This window comes from Mangifera indica, chromosome 19 (genome assembly GCF_011075055.1).
Source record: "Mangifera indica cultivar Alphonso chromosome 19, CATAS_Mindica_2.1, whole genome shotgun sequence".
In the NCBI taxonomy this organism is placed as follows: domain Eukaryota; kingdom Viridiplantae; phylum Streptophyta; class Magnoliopsida; order Sapindales; family Anacardiaceae; genus Mangifera; species Mangifera indica.
The window spans coordinates 923015-930372 of record NC_058155.1 but is presented as its reverse complement, the minus strand read 5'-3'; the positions used below and the strand labels follow the sequence as shown (position 1 = coordinate 930372).

The window sequence follows — 7358 nt, the reverse complement described above, 5'->3', positions numbered from 1 at the left end:
GCAATCAAAGGTGGTACAGTTTTGTCTGAACCTATTTACATTATGTGTTATGTATGATTTAACTGTTCTTGTTATGACATGAAACACTTCTTATGTGGGTCTTTCTATTTTCCAATTCATGTTCCAGATATGAATTTTCGACACAATCATAAAAAACTTGTACTCAACTCAGGTGGGCCTTTCTATTTTCCAATTTAGCATAAACAAGGCCATTATTTTTATCTATCAGTAATTATATCTATCAACACATTTATCTCGTTTGGCGTAGTTCTTCTTATGTTTCATTTTTACATCATGTTTCAGTGCATTAATATTTTTTAGTACGGTTTTTATAAAATATTTTCTTTGGAAAGGATGGTTTCCCTAACTAAACTTTTCTTGTACAGAGAATCATCGTACTCTTTAACAGAATTTCATCAGGCAACCAGGATGATGCCCATCCTCCGTATCGGTATTGGATCCCAATGGTATTGTTTCATTGATGTTTGCTGTTTGTGAACAAGATTTTTGGTGCACAGCTCAGCACGTCCTGTTAAACACTATACCACACAATTAAACTATCTCATAAAACTGTAGCATTCTCATCAAATGTTATGGCTTCTAGTAGCTATGCTATGCCTGATTTCAATTAGCTAATGATCTTATTTAATTTCCGATATTATATCAGTGTGCTCAATTATCTGTTCAACATCAATGTTCTGAATTATTGAGCAAACTGTAGCATCTGAATTATCTGTTAAAAAAAAATGCACACCAATCCGATGCCAAAGTGCAAAGTTATAATTGTCCAAAGTTTTTCATCCATTCCAATCTCCTTATGGGATATCTCCTTTTGGTGTTCTATAAAAATTTTGACCTACTATATTTAACAACATTTTCCCAATCCTAACATTATAATAAATAAGGGAACATGTAATGATGATGAAATTATCATAGTGTTAAACGACCCTACTAAAAAGATGGTGACAGTTATCACATATTAAAGCTATTTGTAGATAGCTTAATGCAACATATAGGTGTGTATTGTAGATGTATTCATCAACATATAGGGGTTTGCATTAAGCTATTTGTAGATAGCTTTATGCAAACCCCTGTTCTTCACTCTCCTAAGAAAATTTGCCCCCACATTCTTATTCCCTTATCCTTATTTCTTTCTTTGGTGCTAGGGCTTTCGATCCTGCACCTGATTTGCCAACATCTCATTCTTTCTTCCTATTTCTTTCTTTCCCGTGGGTGGCCACATGCTCTGGGGTTTGCTAACAGGTTATTCTTCTCCTTGTTTATTTATTTGGATTGCTGCTACTTCATTCAATTCCAGAAGAATAATGTTTCTGATTGGGGATGAGGGTTTATATAATTTGTTAATCTATTATTTTGTTAATTTAAATCATAGTATTCGTTTACAGCTTTACCTTTTTTAAGTATTGCAGATGTATTATGCACGGTTGACAATTTAACATTATATATATTGAATTACATGACCCCGTTTTGAAATTCTGCAGATATGTATTTTCGACACAATCTCAAGTTACTGCTAATCAGGTCGGGTCTTTCTATTTTCCTGTATTAATTTGCAATGACTCAGTCAGTGATAGTTTCTACCTTTCACTTCATCACTCAGTAAAAGTTTTACATGTTGCAAATATGTTTTGGAACTTATTTGAACTTCCATAATTTATTCTGCTGTGTATGATTGCCTAATTAAGAAAAACCTGTGCTGTAACCCATGATAGAGACAAACCACGGCCACTAGATAGATTTATTGTACTAGAACCGTGTTACATTACAAGGTAAACAGGTAAGGATAAACTTTTTTCAAACCATATTTGGTCTCTTGCTTCGGTCATACTTAAATAAAACTTTTATATGCAAACAACAATCTGATATTCTTAACATGTGTATTTTGCCTATTCCTCGACTATCTTTTTTTCAACAATCTGATAGCTTTTCAATTATACTTAACATGTTAGGTAATCATATTTGTTCAAAACTTATAGTTTCGGCAAATGGATTGGATGCCTACAAACCAGCAATAGCAATGGTTGTGTTGTAATTATTTTATGTGCAAATTTCTTTTTAAAGGGTAAGTTTCTGTCTGCAGGATTTGCTCTCTACAATATAGCTGCTTTGGTACAGGGAATGACCACCACATTTTGTTGTTTACACAGACTACGTAAGTATTTAAAGTTAACAACTTATTTTTCATTTCTTCAATTTCTTGGTGGCTACTATAATTCAGTGAGTTCTGTTGGCAGGAAATCAACTTCTTGCACATCATTTTTCCAAAGGATAAGCTTTGGTTGGATTCTTTTAGCATCTCTTATCGGGTAAAACATTTCGTTTAACTTCATTATTTCTTCTGAATTGAATATGTTGAATGCTCATTGCTATTTACTGTCAAACAAATTAGTTATTTTGACGGGCCACATTTTATACTAAGAACTCAACAGTGTAAATATCAGCTCAAATCAATGAAGGACCTCACAGAATTTTCTGTTTCAATATTATATAATTGATTATAGATGGGACAAAGACAATGTCCTAAGTTTGTCAAGTACTGCCAATATACTAGGAACTGCATTCTGTATTTTCTATATATTACACTGAACTTGTGCCCATTTCCAACAAGAAATTGGTTTGGCACGACACTCACATATTGGAGAGTAATCTACAGTGCAATCAATTATTTTACTTCCTCTGCTCTCTTATATAATAATAACCTACTGATGTCACCAAAAAATTTCCTCACTGTTTCATCTTGGATAAGAAAAAAAATGTTAAATAACCTAATGAAATTTATTTATTGCAATAAACTATATATGTTTTTTGCACTTTTTGACTTGATGGTATAATTGTTCGTATAATCATATATTATCAAGTTAAGTTAAGTTGCAAGTCTTTACACGGTTATGGTAATTGTGGTTCCTTTCTGGCAACTACAAGACTCTAATCTTACTGTTCTTTTGTTTGGGTGTGGTTGGGGTGAGAAAATAATGAGATGACTAGGTTAAAAATAAGGGTCAACTACATAGGCGTTCAGGAACTCTACATAGGCATATGTCGCATCACACAACTAAGACAACCTCTGATCTTGTCGCGACTCCTATCTTATCTGATAAATTCAAATTTGCCACTCAAATATACAGTCGTGTATATCCTTATACAAGGGCATGTATTGCTCTAGAAAATATTAATGAACTTTATTTAAATCAAGGGAAAATTCTATAATGTCCTTGAATTTACTTGTGGATGTTACATCCACCCCAAAAGCTTTTCCTTCACCTTGGTAGAGAAACACAGAGAGAGAGGATTTTTTTTTTCCTTAGTGAGAGAGACAATTTGTGCAAATGATCTTAGTTATTTCAAAACGAAGTAAAAGACAAGCTTTTATAATGGTGGCTGATTTGTAATTTTAAAATTATCTTTTTGCCCATCAAACTCTTAATTTGAAATTTTGCCATGCATGTATATCAAAAATATACTTTAGCCACCCAAAATCTATCTCATCAATATTTTAACTTTTAAAATGTTATCTTTGTACCAATATAACATTTATATGATTTGATTATCTTTTGGAAGGTGTTAACCAACCATGGATAATTAATTCTCATTCTCAAAAGCTTCGTTTATTGGTGTCACCCTTTAAGTTCACCATGACATAGTCGTGAGTTTACCTTTAGATGATCCAAAAGATATCTAAAAACTCAACAACTATAGTATACATCTAGCAATATGCTATAACCCCTATACCACGATGAAGAAATTCTCCATCGAACCTAATATCTCCAATCATATATTCTTTGTAGATGATATATTTCTATTGTCTAATCCAGATCAATTTCAGACTCATAGATCTTCAAAACCCTAATTTTGATTCTATATGAATCGTCGATTTAAATATTTGAAACATGTGACAACAAACATTCTTTGCATGATTTACATTATACTATAACCAAAGATTCAATTTCCAATATTTGTCACATTCACTTCAAAACTTAGATCCGGGTCTAATTAGCAGATATTTAGAACCTAATACTTTTTGAGTCAATAGATCCCATCTTAACTATCATTCTTCTCCATATACAAATAACTAATGACCAGTATGGTTTGCCTTACAAGATATGGTTAACCCTGTACTTATACACCATATGAATCATGTGTATTCGCATCAGGTCCGACGATGACTTCTCAAATCAAAGGATTATTTTGTACACTAGTATGATCTTATGATAAGTCATTGACTACGATTTAATGATCATGTGACTTATCGTTATAAGTCATGTTCGAAAAATGGTTGTTGATTCATACCAATACCTTAATGATATGACCATTATTGTCATTTCTTTTAATGTTATCTTATGACATTCAACAAAGGTATTCTATATGTCTACTATGTGATATTATTGCTTAAGTTACATAAGGAATAATTTGATGACTCAGTTTGTATATTGAGTTATCTGAACAGTTCACATACATACTTTATTTCATCGCAAATAAAAGAAACGAGTTATGCATATGAAGAAAAAGACTACTTTTATTAATAACTCATGGAAAGTGTACATATAAGATAAAATTCCCTTAGAACCGACAACATGAATGGTTCCTAGGGCATACACTAACACTGGATACATTTTATATTTGACATCTGAGATGTCTAATGCTTTCACCAAACATTTGAGATGTCGATATACATCGCTTGACATTAGTCATTTGGGATGACACCACCACTGGAAATTAGGCACTAAACATCAAAATACTTTAGATGGGCGTTCGAGATACTGAGAAAACATCTAAAATTACTATAGGGAGATTAATATAGGACACTGTTATGGTTTATGGATATTTTATTTGCTTGGTGTCATATGGTCACCTGCCTACTGAGTGTTTTATCGCTCACCATGTTATGTTCCTTTTGTGGTTTGGTAGATGGTTTATAGATATTCTATTTGCTTGGTTTCGTAAGGTCACTTATCTACTCAGTGTTTTATCGCTCACCATGTTCTTTTTGTGGTTTGACAGATAAGATTATGGAGTAGTGAGGCGATGGGGAACTAGTGGGTTCACTTGAAGAGATGCATGAGGCAGGGCATTTTAGCCCCATTTGTTCTTTGGAACTTTATTGATGTACTTTAGGATTATTCTTATTTACTTTTGCACTTTGATTTTTATTATTTGGTTTTTAAATGTTTGGATTTATTTAGTATTTGAATATGTTATTGGATTTTATGTAATGCACTTTTTAGGATTGTGAGATTTGAATTGATTACCATGCATATTTTATAATTGTTGCGTTTTTGTGTGGGGAGTTTTAAAGTAACACATCTTTTTAGGTACATATTTCGGGTAAAGATATGTAATTGAAGAGAAGTGTTACATGAAAGAAAGGATGAAGAGAATAAATGCAAAACATGTCATACATGAACAAGAGAGAAAAAATCAATACATGCAAAATCAACCAAAGAAAGTTAGGAGATTTACCTACTCCTTTGCCTCATATAGTGATATAAGATGATGGATTGAGCTCCTTACTTGAAGAAACTCCAAAGAATGGTGTTACCAAGCCAATAATTCCTCCACCAAGAGATATGTAGAGAGAAGGGAGAGGTTTTCTAATTTTAGTGAGAGATTGATATTAGCTCAATGAAGTGAGCAAGTTTAAAATGAACTAAAGGTAACATTATATATTAGGGGGTTTAGTTAACAATTAACTAATTGTCATTTGGTTCTTGTAAATTCATGATTTAAAATGTAGCCACCCTAATTGTATATCACTAACATCTTAACCTTTAAAATGTTAACTTTTGCACCTATATTATAACAACCCCCTCCAAAAAAACTGTCGTCCGAAGGAAAACATTACTAAATTTACTATTTAGAACATGTATTAAATAAAAACAATTAATAATAACCCAAAACAATTAAATAAAATCTCATTTATTAAAATTGACAAATTCTTGAAATACCTATATCAAAACTAAATCGAAAGCATTTAAAATATGTCATAACATGAAAACCTAAACTAAAACTACAGTATGTATCTGATACATCTATGAAAATCTAAATAAAATAAAAGTTAAAAAAACTGAATTGCTTTCGATGCTCTACGTCTACGGACCATTACTTGTCTCACAACTATCATAATCACCTGTACCTACACGTATGAAAGTAAAGAAATGAATGATAAAATACTCAATAAGTAGGAGACTCTACTAATAACTTTAATTGAAATCCTTATAATGCACTTAAACTAGACCCATATTAAGTCTGTCATTCAAAGTCAGTATTAAACTCTTGCATGGATGAATACAGGTCTTATGTATTGTCTTTGTACTCACACAGTACTTGAGGGACCGTTTATGCTGTATTTTATAACTCTTGGATCGAACTAAATACCTTTTGATCACTAAAGAACCACTCCCATAAATTCTTATCTAGTGTAATCATACTAAACTTAGTGGAAACATCTAAATCTGAAAACTGTAACTAAAGTTGTATAAGCTATCTTTCTATTTCATTACACCAATTGTATTTTAACTGGGTTTTACTACGAGCATGTACCCTATTAAGGGTCTGATATCCTACTGTGGATAGTATAGTGACTGTATACTTATAGTACCCCCTTATAACGATCCCATGATGTCTAGCATGCATGCATCTCAAGCCTTTACTTAGCTCACTCTCGTTTCCACCTAACAGAATGTCTTGTGCCACACTATAACTGAACTCTTATGCATATGGGGTACTATTGCATACCCAGGCTCTTTATACTGTTACTCAGGACAACTCTTACATTTTTAGCCTAATTCCCTCCCTCTTTTCTCTCTTCTACTCATACAAATTGGTTTGTATCTATGGACACATAGGGGTGTGTCCTTTCAATCCATGCACACGACTATCCCCTTGTGGTATCTCTTCGTGCATTAATATTTCAAAACACACGAGCATGTGCCTTCACTAATACGAGTGTATGCCCTCTTCAAATATTATTTTACTTTCCTTTCTAAATTTATATTAACTATGCAACTTTGTAGGGGTATTATAGTCATTTCTCCCCTACATATGGTTGTGCTAAGGTTATACATGGGAAGACCTCTGGTTGACCGTTAACCGATCAATGACATTCACTCTCACTAGAACAATGAGAAAATCAACCTAAAACCTAAAATTCGTGCATATAGACGTGTGTCATATACTATATAGTCGTGTGTTGAGCCCAAAATTTAGAATGATCTGGTTTTACTTCATAATATGATTTTTAGGCATTCTACCAATCTGTCACTAGATTTATCATTGAAACCGCATTCATATTGTTTCCTTTACTTGCCAAGAATGTCAAATAACATTTATTTCATCTTAAC

At 32.5% G+C, this 7358-nt stretch overlaps 1 long non-coding RNA gene across 4 annotated transcripts; it reads left to right on the top strand.

Moving 5' to 3' along the window:
* Positions 1-11: 11 nt before the first annotated feature.
* LOC123202773 lies at positions 12-5283 on the top strand. 4 transcript variants are annotated; one of them, XR_006499058.1, is made up of 7 exons: positions 12-172; positions 387-467; positions 1167-1263; positions 1503-1542; positions 2102-2173; positions 2256-2327; positions 5020-5283. It is a non-coding gene; the product is annotated as an uncharacterized LOC123202773 (long non-coding RNA). The 4 variants fall into 4 exon arrangements; XR_006499060.1 differs by having other exon boundaries at positions 13-172; positions 387-451; positions 1503-2173; XR_006499057.1 differs by having other exon boundaries at positions 14-172; positions 1503-2173.
* Positions 5284-7358: the final 2075 nt, after the last annotated feature.